The sequence below is a fragment of the Taudactylus pleione genome, unplaced genomic scaffold (genome assembly GCF_031769625.1).
Source record: "Taudactylus pleione unplaced genomic scaffold, aTauple2 ptg000391l, whole genome shotgun sequence".
Classification (NCBI taxonomy): domain Eukaryota; kingdom Metazoa; phylum Chordata; class Amphibia; order Anura; family Myobatrachidae; genus Taudactylus; species Taudactylus pleione.
The window spans coordinates 12,305,947-12,324,216 of record NW_028284792.1 but is presented as its reverse complement, the minus strand read 5'-3'; positions in this window follow the sequence as shown (position 1 = coordinate 12,324,216).

The window sequence follows — 18,270 nt, the reverse complement described above, 5'->3', positions numbered from 1 at the left end:
GCACACAGCCCTCTCTGCACTCTGCCGACTGGCCCTGTGGCAGCGCTCCTCCCCCAGGCCAGCCTCCTCTCTGCTCCTCGGCGGCCATCTTCCTGAACGCATTGTGAACGCTGCTGGAAGCCTGGAAGGAAGCATCTTGGTCTGGGTCCCCCCGCATACCTCTCCTCCACTGTGGTCAGGTCTGTGTATGCAGCGCTGTGTCCTACCAGACCCTGTGTCTGCGTAGTTGAGTGACCAGCGCTGGTTAGTGCAGGAATTAATTTTCTTTGCATTGTATGTGACTGTGCTAGCGCTGCTGCCTGTATCTTCTATTCTGACTGTCAGCTTTATTACTGTCTCTGTTCTTTCTGCTAAGCCCTTGCGGTGCGGTGCTGCAGGGTGGTCCCTCACCTCTTTAAAATACAATTGGTGAGAGGGGTCACATACTTAGTACCATCATGTCTGAAAGTTATTTTCCTCTCCGGCTACAGTGTACTACGTGTAAAGTACCTTTAGCGGAGGGGGAGGGTAGCGCGGAGGGCCTCTGCCAGCAGTGTTTGTCAATGGCGCGGCCTCTTACGGTTACAGCACCGGTACAGGAGCCGCCCTGGGCTTGTTTCGCTCAGGCGCTTACAACCTTAGTGGGCCAGTTAGCTCCGCAGCCCGTGTTTACACAGATGGGTTTGTCCCAGCAGTCAGTGGTGTCGTCACCCATGCAGGGTTTCCCAAGACAATTGGTGGTACCCCGCAGTCTCCCTATTTCCCCTCTCCCGGTTTCTCAGGAGCCGGCGTGGGTTAACTCCCTGACGAGTTCTGTACAGAACTTGTCGGATGTGTTGCAGGGGGAGACTGTGATGCGGCCACATAAATGGCCGGTGGCGTCTCTGTCGGCTCCTTATGAGGATGACGAAGGGACGTCTGATGATGGGAAGATTCTGGATCCTTACGATCAGGAACCTCTCCATACAAAGGACGCTGACGCTAGGTCCAAGGTATATATTCCTGGACTTATTCGGGCAGTCCGCACAGCCTTGGTGATTGAGGACGAAGTTCCCCCAGCTGCTAAATCCAAGTATGCCTTTTTTAAGGATGTGAAGGGTGATGCCACAGTCTTTCCTCTTTCGGGTCAGTTAATGGACCATTTAGAGGAGGCGTGGAAACAGCCTGGCAAGCGATACCAGCCGCAGAGGCGCCTGGCAGTGGCTTATCTGTTTGCGGATAATTATTTTGCTAAGTGGGAATCCCCTCGACAGGTGGATTCTCATGTGACACGTCTTGTCCGTAGTGCCACATTGCCGATGCCATCCATGTCCTCCCTTAAGGATGCTATGGACCACAAGGTGGAGATCTGCCTGAAGTCCGCTTATTCCCTTGCGGGGGGGGCAGCGCAGCCGGCTATGGCCATTTGCTGGGTTGCCAGAGCGATGGAGCGCTGGGCGGATTCATTGGAGGCGTCCTTTGATTCCGACTGTCCAGCCGAACAAACTGAGTTGATTGGTAATCTCCGTGATTCGGCCACTTATATCAACGAGGCGGCCTTAGACATTAGTACACTGGTGTCTCGAATTTCTTCAGCAGCGGTGGCTGCTCGTCGCACCTTGTGGTTGCGATCCTGGAAGGCGGACGCTGACTCCAATAAGGGTTTGGAGGCGTTGCCCTTTAACGGAGAAGTTCTCTTTGGTCCAGATCTGGACAAGATTGTGGCCACGCTGGCGGCAGCCAAATCGGCATGTCTCCCGTCGGCCGCGGCTCCTTCTGGTTCAGGACAATCGTCCTTTCGGTCTTATAGGGCCCAGGGCAGGCCCAAACCACAGTCTTTTCCCCGACAGGCTGGCCCAAAAAAATCGGCCAAGCCCCGGAAGCAGGCATGGAGTACCAGACGTCCGGCCCCTAAGCCTGATGACAAGCCTGCGGCCTGACGGTCCGGGCCTCCCGTTGGGGGATCCCAAAGTGGGAGGCCACCTGCTGCAGTTCGCCCGGTGTTGGTTGGTCACCACGACAGACACTTGGGTTCTCGAGGTGGTCTCCCACGGGTACGCCCTCTCTTTCCGGCACAGACCCCCGGCTCGATTCTTCACCACGGGTCTACCATCAGACCGGAACAAGCCCACGGAGCTGCGGAAGGTCTTGCACACTATGCTCCAGGCTGGAGTTAGTGCCTGTTCCATTCTCCCAGAGGGGACAGAGTTTCTATTCAAATCTTTTTTTGGTGCAGAAACCCAATGGGTCGTATCGTCCGATTCTCAACCTCAAAGCTCTCAACAAGTCTTTCGGATGGAGACCCTACGGTCCATCATTCTGGCGCTGGAACCTGGGGACTACATGGTGTCATTGGACATACAGGACACTTACCTGCATGTCCCTATTCTTTTGCGCCATCAACAGTTCCTCAGGTTTGCAATCCGCAGCGACCACTTTCAGTTTCGGGCGTTACCTTTTGGCCTGGCGATAGCACCGCGTGTGTTCACCAAGGTGATGGCGGTCATGGCGGCTTCTCTGCGGGTGCAGGGAGTCCGCATGTTGCCGTACTTGGACGACCTGTTATTAGTGGCAGGATCTCCAGAGCTCCTTCTACGTCACTTGGACCTGACCATTGCACTGCTGCAATGGCACGGCTGGTTAATCAACTGGCAGAAGTCCACTCTAATCCCGTCTCGGCGGATTCTGCACCTCGGAGCCTTATTGGACTCGGGACAGCAAAAGATCTTTGTGACAGAGGAAAAGATCTCTGTTTTACAGTCGAGGGTGCGCAGTTGTCTGCACAGCCGCCGGGTGTCTCTACACTCGGCGATGAGGTTACTGGGCTCCATGGTGTCGGTGTTCGACATGGTGGAATATGCCCAGCTTCACTCCAGACCTCTGCAGCACCTGATCATGTCCAAGTGGAACGGGCTGCCTCAGTCTCTAAAGTCCCAGACGATAGTGCTCACCCCGGAGGTTCGTCTGTCCCTTGCCTGGTGGTTGCAGACGACCCATCTCAGCAAGGGACGTCTGTTCTGGGTACCAAATTGGGTCCTGTTGACAACGGATGCCAGTCTTCGGGGCTGGGGAGCAGTTTCGGGTCCACACTTGTTCCAGGGCAGGTGGACGCCGACAGAAGCGGAGCTTCCAATAAATATCTTTGAACTCCGTGCGGTCTTCAATGCTCTCCAGCAGGCACATCGGGTTCTCCAGGGTCATCCGGTGCAGGTCCAGTCGGACAACGCTACCACCGTGGCCTACGTAAACAGGCAAGGAGGAACCCGAAGTCGGGCGGCTCTCGTAGAGGTGTCTCGGATCCTGGTATGGGCGGAGCGCAATCTTCCGGCCATATCAGCGGTCTTCATCCCGGGAGTGCTCAATTGGGAGGTGGACTTTCTAAGTCGCCAGGACGTTCATCCGGGGGAATGGTCCCTGCACCCGGACATTTTTCAACTGCTGGTGGACAGGTGGGGTCTTCCAGAGATCGACCTCATGGCGTCCCGGCACAACAACAAGTTGCCGGTGTACGGGTCTCGCACAAGAGACAAAGAGGAGTCTCTGGTGGATGCTCTGTCCGTCCGGTGGACATTCCGGTTCGCATACCTGTTTCTTCCGGTTTCCCTTCTTCCACGGGTAATCCGGAAATTCAAACAGGAAGGAGGGACGCTCCTGTTGATAGCTCCCGCGTGGCCCAGATGGCACTGGTTCTCAGACCTTCAGGGTCTGTCCGTGGACAGTCTTCTGCGGTTGCCGCTACGACTGGACCTTCTGTCGCAGGGTCCTTGTCTTCACCCGGACCTGACTCGGCTGTCTTTGACGGCGTGGCTGTTGAGACAGCCATGTTGAGGTCCAGGGGGTTTTCCAGCTCTGTGGTGCGTACCATATTGCGAGCTCGGAAACAGTCACCCGCGAGGATATACCATCGCGTGTGGCATACGTTCTTCCAATGGTGTCGACCGAGAGGTTATGCACCGCGGGAGTTTCGTCTGTCTAGGATACTTGCCTTCCTGCAAGCGGGACTAGATCATGGGCTTCGCCTTGCTTCTTTGAAGGTACAGGTTTCGGCCCTGTCTGTCTGGTTTCACCGTAGGATTGCTACAATCCCGGATGTGCGCACCTTTATGCAAGGTGTTCTCCGCATTCAGCCGCCCTTTGTTCCACCTGTGGCGCCTTGGGATTTGGCTGTGGTCCTGAGGGCTCTCCAGGGACCGCCGTTTGAACCACTGGGCTCAGTGGATCTTAAATGGCTAACAGCTAAGACTGTTTTCCTTCTGGCCATAGCTTCGGCCAGACGTGTTTCTGATTTAGGGGCTCTCTCTTGTAGACCCCCTTTCTTGATTTTTCATGGGAACAGGGCAGTGCTCCGCACTCGGCCTGAATTTCTTCCCAAAGTTGTTTCCCAGTTTCATGTTAACGAGGAAATAGTTGTTCCGGCCTTTAACTCTCCTGGTCTTTCAGTGGGTGAGGCCACTTTGGATGTTGTGCAGGCCTTAAGGACTTATGTTGACCGCACTTCTTCGTTTAGGAAGTCGGATGCCTTGTTTGTCCTCTATGGCTTCCGTAAAAAGGGTTGGCCTGCTTCAAAGCAAACTTTGGCAGCCTGGATCCGTATGGCTATTTCTGAAGCTTATCTTCATGAAGGTCTGCCGGTTCCTCCTTCTTTGAAGGCTCATTCAACTAGGTCTGTGGGTCCTTCGTGGGCAGCTCGACGTGGTGCCTCTGCAGTCCAGATCTGCAAGGCTGCTACGTGGTGCTCTGTCCATACCTTCGTGAGGTATTACAGGTTTGACACCTTCGCCTCTCAGGATGCTTCCTTCGGGCGGCGGATTCTCCTTTCAGCACAGGAGCGTCCCCACCCTTAAAGGATACTGCTTTGGGACATCCCCAAGGTATCCTGTGGATACCCTATGGACCCTGAAGTAGAAAATATGAGATATGGTAAGAACTTACCTTTGTTATCTCTATTTCTACGAAGTCCATAGGGTTCCACAGGACTCCCGCCCTGTCGCACCTGTGCTGCAGATGGGCTTTGTTCTGGTCACCGGTTTTCCCGTCTTCCTCTAGTGAGAATGTGATTCTTGTGTGTATCCAGATCTTCTTTCTCTCTCTTCCTTCTCCTCCTCCGGCCTATGGCTTGGTAACTAACTGAGGTGCCTTGGCTCGGGGCGGGGTATAGGAGGGGGACCCTAGTGCATCCTGGGAGGCTGAAAGCTTAACTCTATGGTGCCTGATGATTGACGTCACACCTATACCCCAAGGTATCCTGTGGAACCCTATGGACTTTGTAGAAATAGAGATAACAAAGGTAAGTTCTTACCATATCTCATATTTTCAGTGTGGACAGACTTATCCTAGTACATTAAGGGGCATATGTATCAAAGCTTGATGCGAGAGATATATATCACCAATCAATCAGCTTCTAACTTACATTTTGCAGGCTGTGTTAAAGAAATTATAGTTTGGAGCTGATTGGTTATATATTTCTACATCAGGGTCCATAGGGTATCCACAGGATACCTTGGGGTATAGGCGATGGCGGCAGACATCCAGGCACCACAGAGTTAAAAACTTCTCCATCCTCCCAGGATGCACTGGGGTCCCTCTCCTATACCCCGCCCCCGAGCCTCAGGCACTCAATTTTCGTCGGTGCCTGGCCAAAGTCTGATGCACCGTACAGAGTGGGGGGCTGCAGGCCCCTGAAGTTCTTCAATGCAGCTGTGGCTGCACATCTAACGAGCAGACAACATGGACAGTCTGTACTGACGTCCATGTCGTCGCTCCTACACCCTGCTGGTACCAGAACGGCGGTACTGATCCGGGGATGCTGGTGGGTGACTGGGATCACAGCTAGCGGTGGCCCCGTTTGCCTGGACTGTGGCCGGATTTACGGGAGTTCAGGTAAGCGGCAAGGTCCCGCGGTGGGTTCCAGCCGAATGGCACAGTCCTTAGTCCCCAGGCAGGGGGCTCCCTGGGGGCTGGCTGCAGTGTGGAACCAGGCTACTGATCCCTGCGTTTTCCGTTACCCCCTGGGACTGAGGACTTGACAGAAACAGTAAATGGCCAGTGTCCCAGGGGTTAAATGCATGCCAGGGGAGCGTGCTTTCCCTGCTAAGCAGCCTGCGCCTCCCCCGCTGCACACAGCATCTGCATGCGCTCTGCCCCCAGACCAGCCCTCCCTCTGCTCCTCGGTGGCCATTATAATACATGTGGCAAACACTGCTGGAAGCTGTTAACACGGGCCTCGTGGTCTAGGTCCCCCTGCATACCTCTCCTCCGGTGCAAGGTCAGTGTATGCAGCGCTGTTTCCTACCAGGCTGAGGTCTGGTTAGTTGATGAAGCACAGATACTGCAGGGTTTTCAATATTCTGCATTGTATGTGACTTTGGGCTAGCGCTGCTGTCTGTTACTTTCACATACTGTCCGCTATTTTCCCTATCCCTGTTTTTCTTCTCTGCTAACAAGCCCTTGTGGTGCGGTGTTGCAAGGGGGATTTATACCTCACTATACAACTTGTTGTGAAGTGCGGTGGTCACCTACAGCTCTGGGTCACACACTCAGTATGTCTGACATTGAGCATGATTTCCCCATTCCACCTAAGTGTACTGTATGCAAGGTATCATTGGCAGAGGGTGATGGTAACTCCGATGGATTATGTAAGGCGTGCCTGCGGTGGCACGGCCGATTTCTGTCACTACACCTGTGCAGGAGCTACCATGGGTTTGTTTTGCTGCGGCACTTACTATCCTGTTGGGCCAGTTAACGACAACCCCTGCGTGTCCCCAGATGGGGGTCTCACAGCAGTCGATGGTGTCGTCCACTATGCAGGGGTTTCCTAAACAGTTAATCGTACCTCAGAGTTTCCTGTTGTCGCCCCCTCAGGTCATCCATGAACTGGCGTGGGCTAATTCACTACCTCAGTACAACAGCTGTCAGAGGTGTTACAGGGCTAGTCATCTGTGCGGGCGCAGAAGCGTCTGCTGCAACCTCATCAAGATCAGGATGCTGTGATGACAGATGATGGCTCATACGTGCGGTGTGCACGGCCTTGGTTATTGAGCATGGTGCTCCTCCTGTAACTAAATCAAAATATGCCTTTTTCAAGGATATTAAAAGTGATACTACAGTGTTTCCCCTATATGATCAGCTAGTGGATCATTTAGAGGAGGCGTGGAAAACGCCGGGTAAGCGTTACCAGCCCCCTAGACTGTTTGCGGTGGCATACCCTTTTGCAGATAATTATTTTGCAAAATGTAATAACCCGCCACACGTGGATTTACACGTCTAGTAAAGAGTGCTACGTTGCCTATGCCCTCTATGTCCTCCTTAAAGGATCCAACGGATCGCAGGGTAGAAATATTCCCTTGCAGGAGGCGTGTCCAGGCCGGCTTTGGCCGTGTGCTGGGTGGCAAGAGCTATGGAGCACTGGGCTGATACCAGGAGGCATCCCTGGACCCAGACTCATCACCTGAACAGGTGGAGTTGGTGGGTAATTGACTCAGCTACCTACATTAATGAGGCAGCTTTAGATATGGGCCTCATGGCGTCCAAGATCTCCTCGGCAGCAGTGGCAGCTCGTCGTATCCTGTGGCTGCGTTCTTGGAAGGCGGATGCTGATTCCAAAAAGGGCCTATAGAACGCAGAACAGACACAGGGTACAGTCCTTTCCTAGGAGGACTGCCGCCAAGAAACCTGCAAAGCCCAGGACGCAGACCTGGAGTACCAGACGTCACACTCCCAAGTCCGATGACAAACCTTCGGCCTGATGGGACGGGCCTCTCTTTGGGAGACCACAAAGTGGGAGGCAGACTTCTGAAATTCGCCCAAAAAGCTGGTGACTGACCACTTCAGACACATGGGTCGGAGAAGTGGCCTCCTGCGGTCTCTTCCACAGGAGGCCTCCCCGCCGGTTTTTCACCACGGGCCTTCCGTCCAATCAGGACAAGGCCCAGGAACTCAAGAAGGTAATGCACTCGATGCTCCAGAATGGAGTTATAGTGCCAGTTCCTTTGTCTCAGAAGGGATTGGGGTATTACTCCAATCTTTTTCTGGTGCAGAAACCCAATGGGTCCTACCGGCCAATACTCAACCTCAAATCCCTCAACAAATTTCTGAGGGTTCCTCTGTTCAGGATGGAGACCCTGCGTTCCATTATTTTAGCAGTGGAACCTGGGGATTTCATGGTGTCGCTGGATATTCAGGATGCTTACCTGCATATCCCTATTTTCCCAGCACACCAGTGGTTCCTCAAATTTACAGTGGTGAAGGACCACTTCCAATTTCAGGCTCTGCCCTTCGGTTTGGCTACAGCACCTCGGGTGTTCACCAAAGTTATGACCATTATGGCAGCCTACCTGCGGTTGCAAGGAGTCCGCCTGTTACCTTATCTGGACGATCTCCTGTTACTGGCGGAGTCCTCAGAGAAACTTCAGCGCCATCTGCAACTAACAGTCTCTGTATTGCAGTCTCGCGGCTGGCTGATAAATTGGAAGAAGTCCTCCCTGGTACCATCTCAGAGGATGCTCCATCTAGGAGCTCTGTTGGATTCCCAACATCAGAGGATCTTGGTGACGGGAGAAAAGATCTCTGCGTTACAGGCAAAGGTCCGTCTTTGCCTGCAGAGTCGCCGGGTGTCTATTCACTCGGCAATGAGGTTACTGGGACCCATGGTATCCATGTTCGACATGGTGGAGGTTGCCCAGTTTTACTCGAGACCTCTGCAGAAGCTGATCCTTTGGTCGCCCCAAAGGATAAAGACACAGACTATGGTGCTGTCCCCGGAGGTGCGATTATCTCTGGCCTGGTGGCTGTAGACTGTTCACTTGAACAAGGGGCGCCCTTTTTGGATCGCAGACTGGGCCCTTCTGACAACTAATGCCAGTCTCCGGGGCTGGGGAGCGGTGAAGGGTCCACACTTCTTTCAGGGAAGGTGGACATCGGTAGAAGCTGCTCTTCCAATAAACATTGGAACTGCGGGCAGTATTCAAGGCTCTCCAGCAAGCAAGACAGGTCTTTAAGGGAAAACCTTTGCAGGTACAGTCGGACAACGCCACCACGGTGGCATACATAAACCGCCAAGGAGGGACTCGCAGTCAGGCAGGTCTGACAGAGGTGTCCCACATTCTAGTATGGGCGGAAAAGCATCTCACCGCAATATCAGCAGTGTTCATACCAGGAGTTCTCCACTGGGAAGCAGACTTTCTCAGCAGTCAAGACGTGCATCCAGGAGATTGGTCTCTTCACCAGGAAGTGTCAGCTACTGGTGAACAAGTGAGGCCTTCCAGAGATAGATCTCCACGACACGACAACAAACTGCCGATGTTCGGGTCGAGAACAAGAGACGCAAAGGCTTGTCTAGTGGCTGCTCTGGCGGTCAAGTGGACCTTCCAGTATGCGTACCTCTTCCCTCCGTTCTCCCTTTTTCCTCGAGTGATACGCAAATTCATGCAAGAAGGCGGCATGCTACTGCTGATTGATCCAGCGTGGCCCAGACGGCACTGGTACACGGATCTTCAGGGTCTCTCAGTGGACACTCCGCTGTTGTTGCCTCAACGTCAGGACCTGCTGTCTCAGGGTCCTTGTCTTCATCTGGACCTGAGTCGGCTGTCTTTGACGGCGGGGCTATTGAGACTGCCCTCTTGAGGTCCAGAAGTTTCTCCAGCCCTGTGGTGAACACCATGCTGAGAGCTTGGAAGCCTTCATCTGCCAACATCTACCATAGAGTGTGGCGGGCTTTCTTCCAGTGGTGTTGCACTAGAGGTTATGCTCCTTAGGTGTTCAGATTGTCCAGGGTTCTGGCCTTCCTACAGGCGGGTTTAGACCAGGGTCTTCGCCTAGCTTCCCTGAACGTACAGGTGTCTGCACTTTCAGTGTGGTTTCATCGTAGGATTGTTATGCTTCCTGATGTCCGCACCTTTATGCAAGGGGTGCTTCTTATTCAGCCTCCCTTTGTTCCACCTGTGGCACCATGGGATCTGGCTGTGGTCTTGAAGACTCTTCAAGGACCGCCATTTGAACCACTGGGCTCAGTGGATTTGAAATGGCTACCCATTCAGACTGTATTCCTTCTGCCTATTGCTTCGGCCAGAAGGGTTTAAGAATTGGGAGTTCTCTCATGCAGACCTCCATTTCTATTTTTTCATAGACACAGGGCTGTGCTGCACACTCGTCCTGGGTTTCTTCCAAAAGGTTGTATCTAGTTTCCATATCAACAAGGAAATTATTGTACCATAGTTTACTTCACTGGACCTTTCGGTTGATGAGGCCACCTTGGCTGTGGTGCGGGCTTTGAAAATCTATGTGGACCGCACTTCTGTCTATAGGAAGTCAGACTCTTTGTTTGTCCTTTATGGCTTCCATAAAAGAGGTTGGCCTGCCACTAAACAAACATTGGCAGGATGGATTCGACTGGCTATCTCTGAAGCTTTTGCTCACGAGGGCCTTCCTATTCCATCTTCTGTTAAGGCTCATTCCACTAGGTCTGTGGGTCCTTTGTGGGCAGCTCGATGTGGCGTCTCAGCTGTTCAGCTTTGCAAGGCGGCCACGTGGTCATCTGTCCATACTTTCGTACGGTATTATGCTTTTGATACCTACGCCTCTCAGGATGCTTCCTTCGGGTGACGGATTCTCCTCTCAGCACAGGAGCATCCCCACCCTTGAAGGATACTGCTTTGGGACATCCCCAAGGTATCCTGTGGATACCCTATGGACCCTGATGTAGAAAATATGAGATATGGTAAGAACTTACCTTTGTCATCTCTATTTCTACGAAGTCAATAGGGTTCCACAGGACTCCCGCCCTGTCGCACCTGTACTGCAGATGGGCTGTGGTTCTGGTCACCGGTTTTTCCGTCTCCCTCTGGTGAGAATGTGATTCTTGTGTGTTCCAGACTTTCTTCTCTCTCTTTAGCCTGAGGCTCGGAGGCGGGGTATAGGAGAGGGACCCCAGTGCATCCTGGGAGGATGGAGAAGTTTTTAACTCTGTGGTGCCTGGATGTCTGCCGCCATCGCCTATACCCCAAGGTATCCTGTGGAACCCTATGGACTTCGTAGAAATAGAGATAACAAAGGTAAGTTCTTACCATATCTCATATTATTTCACAATTTTATCTCACATCAAGCTTTGATACATATGCCCCCAAAATGCGCTAACAAAACTATTCAGGCCACTAGCCCTCTGACTTGGTGTCCCAGAAACAAATTTGACCTAAGGGGCCTATGTATCAAAGCTGGGAGAGAGAGAAACTTGTGAGAGATACTAACCAATCCGCTTACAATTTATATTTTGCAGGCTGTTTTAAAAATTATATTTAGGAGCTGATTGGTTGGTGATTTATTTGTTACAATTTTTTCTCTCTCCCAGCTTTGATACATAGGCCCCTATGACTTTTAATTTAGCAACATTGTATCATATGTAAACTATAATTTGCAATATGTGCCATATCGCTATATTCCTAACAGTTGCTATGAGCAAATTCTCCATCTATCCTCTTTAGAATGTTTTATATACAGTACCTACACCTTGCTTTTGCAGTGACATACAATATTGTCTTTCACCTAATAGATTAACGGTTGGACAGTCATTTGTAACTAGTAGTGATTTAAACAACTATAAATGTACATAATTCGCGCAGCTAATGCATTGAAGTGAAATAAAAAAGTGACACTTTACAATGCTCTGAAATTGGATCTTTCTCACTTGCATATTATGGAAGTAAAAATGTAAAATGTATTTCACATTGCATTGCTAAACCTGTCACTACTAGTTTGTTGTAGTTATTACTTTTTTAAAATATTAAAACAGACAGATCTGTTAACTTGAACAAGACTATTACTTATTCAATGAACTACTGTAGTAGTAGTAGTAGTAGAAGAAGAAATGCCTACTGTATTGTATGTGTGTAATAGACTAATTGTGTTTCCAATCACTTCTCTCAGCAGTGTTTCAGAGCCAGTGAAATAATGAACTATTTTTTTGAAATAATCTTTTGAGTGAACTAGATCATAATGAACTTTATAATGAAAATCATTAAAATGAAGTATGATCCATCTTTTGAACGGATCAGCAGCACAATGCTGTGGTTTGCCCCCATTGTCTCCTGTATAGGAGATTCCCTGGGCAGGGCTGGGCCAGCAGCGGTGGTTCTTGAATGCTTTATTTTGACTGCATCGAAGGACAACGAGCTTGTCCGGCTCTTAGGAAGTGGAGCTACCCAAGAGTGTGCGATTTGCGGCCGATTTCGCCAACGATGGCGAAAAACGTCCGTTTTTCGCCTAAACTGGAGAAAGCTTTTCTCCAGCCTGGGGCAGCCGCAAAAATTTGCAAAATCCCTATTTTTGATGATACTTTACTGAAATTTTTTTTCGGAAGTTGCGTAGCTTAGTGAAAAACCGGCGCTGAAATTTTGGTAAATTTTCCCTGTGAAAAATGCATTTAACGTATTGGGGCTGGAATTTCGGTGGGTCAAAAAGATGCGCCAAGTGTTTTAAACATCGCACGTGGTTGGCTCAGGTGGTTTTTTAAAACCGTTAAACCGCCTGCGCCAGCCATGTAGGATGTTTAAAACACTTGGCGCATCTTTATGTCCCTTCAAAATACCAGCCCCAATACATTAAATGCATTTTTCACGCAGAGGTCATTTTTCGCTACAGTACGCAATTTACGAAAAAAGTCGCTAAAGTATCATTAGGGGGAGCTGTCCAAAGGGTTCTGTAAGAAATCCCCACATTTTTACACAAAAATAGGGATTTTGCACATTTTTCCTCCTTTTTTTTTTTTTTTTTTAAAATGGAGAAAAGTTTTCTCCATTTTTAAATGAAAAATCAGCGATATCGCAGGTGCAATAATATCCTCGGTAATTGAATACGGCCCATAGTGTCTAAGCGGTCTGTGTTTGTTTGTTTTTTTCTCCCTTTGCTGTGTATATCAGGGACTGCTGCTGCTGCTGCTGCTGCAGACAGACTGTTCGATTATTCGAACACTCCTTATTCTAGACTATTTATAGATAATTCTGACACTTAGTTATTTCCCGTTTAGGCTGTTAAGTTAGACTGTTTGTAAACTCTATTACTAGTTCTATAGGGCTCTGGACTGCTTAATTATAGCTGCTACCTCAGGCCCATTTATCAACCAGTTTTATCAAACACAATGAGTTTTAAAACTTGTTGCATATGATAGGAGCTGATTGGCTGGAGCACAATTATATGCAACGAGTTTTAAAACTCATTGCGTATGATAAAACTTTTTGATAAATGGGCCTGAGGTAGCAGCTATAATTTAAGTTAATAATCCCTAACACTCCACAGCGCTGTTATATTAGACTGGTGCACATCTGTCAATTATGTCATTTGCAGCACTAGGTGTGTCCCTTTAAGCTGGGTACACACCGACATATATTGGCCGATCTATTGATCGGCCAATATATCTGATACCTGTCGGCCAGTGTGTACCAGTGATATGTCTGTGAGCGACATTCACAGACATTACGATGGACAGATATCGGCAAGTGTATGGGCGATCAGTTGATCGCCCATACACGTGCAACCGTGGGGTGGGGGGGTTGTGGCATGACCTCCCCCCATCGGGACCCGCAATGCCTGGAATGGTCGTTCATATATACTGAACGACAATCCTCTACAGATATAGCTGCGGATAGAGTGATCTGCAGATATATCTTTGCAGTGTGTACCCACCTTTAGTCTCAATTTCAGTGTTTCTACTAATGCTGTCAATTGGTGTACTTCGTTTATTTCAGCTACTGTGTCCTTAAAAAGAATGTGTATATGTTGCAGCTGCTCTGTACCCACTCTCCTTTTATACTCTCTGGGAAGGGTAATATTGTAGGATCAATCTTGGAAAAGAATGGCGCAGTTCAAAAAGTTTTTGCCTGTGCCAAAAGCAACTCAACATTTCCTCATGCACAGTCTCGGTTGGGGGTGGTTGCGAGGCATGCATGCTATGGCTGAATGGTCTTAACTGTTAAGGGCATATCCAATTAAACCATGTTGCTAATTGACAGCATGGGCCCTACTTAACTAGGTCCTGCATCCATGTGTGTTAAATACAGCCCCTGGTGTTTCTTGTTTAGGGTAACGCATAGATTCCAGAATGTGATGCTGAATGTTTGGGTTACTGCATGGGGAAAATGCCAAATAATAGAAAAGCCCCAGGTTTTACACCCAGGGCTATTCAATGTGTAGCAACCTATCCTTTGTTCCATGCCATCGAACAAAACATTTCTCACTGGCGAACGCTTTTAATCTCCTGGATGGGCCGAATAAATGCATTAAAAATGAATGTCCTTCTCAAACTACTAATTGAAAATGCACCTTAGCATCCAAAACTGCACCCTCCTTGTCCAGGTCTTTAGCGGCTTCTTGCTTTCAAAATCCTCCTGGGTCAATTGGGGATTCAAGCATCAGTGGAGCCACTTTGAGGTCAAGAGCTGGCTGGCTGGCTCAGTCCAGGGTTTGTTACAAGCCTCTTTTCTTCTTTAGAAAGACTTCTTGACCCTTCTTACAAAGGCACTAGGGGGTCACAGCATTTCTTAGAAACTGAGGTTTCCACCCATTTTGCAGGCTGGTGATGAATCCTCCAAAGATTCTTCTCGGGATAAGGAAGAACATTTAGATGATGGAGTCAGAGGTTTTATCAGTGTTCGATGTCTGAGGGGTCATCCTCTAAGTAGTGGATGCCCAGAGCAAGGCTGTCCGACTGGTGTTAAATTATTTATTTCTTACACACCCCTCCCCCCTATGTTCCCATATTTTTTTTTTTTTTATGTCATAGCTATTGTGTCCTTATTCTTGATACCTTATCCTCAGTGGGTTTTTTTTTTTTTAATTATCTAGTTTTAATCTCCCTATTAAATACTGACCTTAAACTATTCGCCAAAATTCTGGAAAATAGGTTAAACCCCATCCTCACTTCTCTCATTCACCCGGACCAGGTGGGCTTTGTGCCTACCATCTGCCCCCCTCCCCCTCCCCCCCAAAGACCTAGATGAATGGTGGGCCTAATGCACCATGCAAATACCCTTAGCTCCCATCTCTCCTTCTTGCCATTTTGTGGCTTTTATGACCAGTACTCTACTCCGCTTTAATGACATATTTGTCCAGGGCATCAAGACTTTCTACTACAACCCTTCCACCTAAGGTTTTAGCAGGGGGCCTTCTCTCCGATTCCTTCCCGATCTCGAACGATTTTTGCCTTGATTATTGAGCCCTTAGCCTGCATGATCTGAGCGAACACTGACATCTCTGGCATCCCTCTCGCTACATACAAACTCTCTTTTTGCCGGCAATGTCATCCTCGCCCTCACCATTCCATTTCTCTCCCTTCCAAATCTCTTTTTCAGGAACTATCTCTACGGACCTCTCTCCGGTTACAAGGTGCTATCGAACAAGACATTTCTCACTGGCGAACCCTTTTCATCTACTGCATAGGTCGAATAAATACATAAAAAAATAAATGTCCTCCTCAAACTATGGTATCTTTTTCAGATTCTCCCTGTGGCTGTTCCTTCTCATGTCCTCTCTTTTCTCTAATCGTTTTACTGTAACTTAATCTGGAACAACAGGAGGCCTCGTCTTTGCAGATCCTTTTCAAGAGCTCAGTGATGGGAGGCCGAGACCTCCTGTTACTATCAAGCTTGGCCAGTTAGCAGCTTGGCACTCTCCTAAAGGCACCAAATGTTGGGTTGCCTTCGAATCTGAACTCCGTAAGGTTGCCTCCATCTCCGATCTCCCCTGGTTTCTCTAAAAACATAGACCTATTTCAGCCCCCTTCCCCTCACTTTGTAGGTCTGGGATTCTCTCACCTCTAAATTCGCCTTGCCCACCTACCCTTCGCCCCAAACTCCTCTGGCATCATCCCTCTTTCCCCTCCAGCAATTCATCCCATATAGCTTCTACCTGGTCAGTGGCTGGCATTACCCACTTTGGTCACATTCTGGGCAGGTTTGCACTACAAATGTTCACTGACCTACAGTACATGAGAAACATTTACTTCCACAATCCTGCATTTACCAATATCTCCAAGTTCAGAACTTTGTTACCTCATCTCTTCCATTCCCTGATTCGCTATGTGTTCACTATGTAACCCCATGGTGATGAAACACCTGTATTTATAGCCCTGTAGATAGAGGCACCATCTCCTGCATTTATCACACTATCATAACCCAGGACCATCCACCTCTGGCAGCCCATGAACTATATCTAGATATTTCTCTGGAGAGAAAACTTGGGAGGCCATTTGCCTCAAAGTATGTATGTTTACATTAAAGATAATTCATACACAGTGTATACCTGTTGGTATCTCATCCCAGAACATCTATACCAAATATATCCCACTGCTTCCAATCTGTGTTGGCAGAACTGTGGTCAAGTAGGAACATTTTTCCACATATGGTGGGCTTCCCTAATATTGCATTTTGAAAGAATGTCCAATTGCTAATTTGAACTGTGCCCTCCCCTCTTCCCAGCCTCGGTTGTCATATGTATCCCTGTCTGCCAGCTATCCAAGTTTAACAAACTAATTATGTATATACCTTGTGTGGCTAATTACCATTGTTAGGACCTGGAAACACCCTTCACCTACAACTCATCAGGAGCTTCATATTTGTGTCTGGTTTGTGTCCAAAATGGTGTACAGCACTAGCCTTCAAAACAGCACAGTGGACAAGTTTCACAATACTTGGTCTCATTGGTACAGGATCCACAATGTAACCCTTCCTGGTCTCGCTTAATCTCTACTCTATTGTCACCCTACCATCTTTTCTTACTACTGTCTGCCCCCTTTTTTTTTATTTTTATCTTCTCTATTCCTGGCTCGCTTCCCACCCTCACCCTTTTGAGTTATTTATTTTCTTTTTTTGTTCTCTCTATTCCATTTTACTGTGCATGATATTTACTACATATTCATGCTCTGCCTACTGTCACTACTATTGTTTGTCCATTGTTATCCTTTTGACAGCCTTTGTAGATATCCTTTTGATTTTTTAATAAATCTATGATTCAAAAAAATATGATGCAATTTTAACAATATACTGAGTTTTTGGTCCCCTTATAGCAACAGACATAGTCCTGGTACTAGTTGACTCCACTGTAGGTTTTGAGCGCCTTGCATCTTACCCATTTCTACAGGCTTTGTTTACTACAAATTTTGTACTAGTGACTGCCTTCTCCTCCTCCTTGTCATGGTCCGCCAGCCGATCTCCAGATACGCCAATCTGAAAATCACCACCCGTGACCTTTACAAGTTATCTCAGCACATGTGGTTAAATAAATTGGATAGCTGCCACCAGCTGAAGAAAACTGTAATGCTAAAGCATAAGGTGGGCTTCAGCTCCCACAATTATCAATATTTAGAAAAATAGGTAACATAAGCCATATGAGGCCTTGGATCATAAAAACATAGGTCTAGTACTACAATTAATGTTTTAATTCAAGAATATCTTCAAAGCTCAGTTACAAGATTATAATATTAAAATAAAAGGGTTCACACAATTACTTGCAAGTTCCAAGAAAATAACAAATTTGGAGAAATTAACCACACCATTGAGTTAAGTAGTTCGGGGACGAGGCAATCCCAATTGTGAACTTCGGATCACCTATACGTTACGATAGCCCTCTCAGAATGAGCACTGAACTACTAGAGTGTTACATTTTTGTCCAGAAGAACTACCATTCCCATACTGGGATCGACTTCTCTTAAGGAAATTTCTAAAGTCAGTTTATGTGGCTGCAGGGGATGCTCTTTGTCCTATTGTTGTGGCGGACTAGGTAAACAAGGGTGTAGAAACGGACCAATCTAGTTACTGCTGGTCTTCATTAGAATACTCCTAGTGCAGATCTGATTTCTTTAGTTAAACACACTTGGGAGAGGCTGAAATCCTAGAGCAGACGATACCTGCATCGATAGCAATCCATGCAGGTATCATCTGCTCCAGGGTTTCAGCCATTGCTGCTCATCAGGCTCTCTGATTAAGAATGTGGTGAGCAGATGCAGAATTAATACAAGCCTTAGAGGCCCTCCTTTTTTCAGGAAATATTATTTTCAGGTCTGAACTGGATAAAATAATTGCCTTAGTCACAAAAGGGAAAATTTCCTTTTTACTTTATTAATCTTCTTTTCACAGACCTACGTCTTCATCTTGCTCTCCCTTTCAGCCCTCCGGTGGACAACAGACCAGAGGAACTTGTGGACATTCTTCCTCTACCAGCAGTGGAAAAACCAAGGGATAGTTATGGCCTTCCAGTCATCCAGATGCAAAACCCTCTGACAAACCAACCGCATGACTGCTTACACTTAAGAAATTCTAAAGGTGGGAGGCA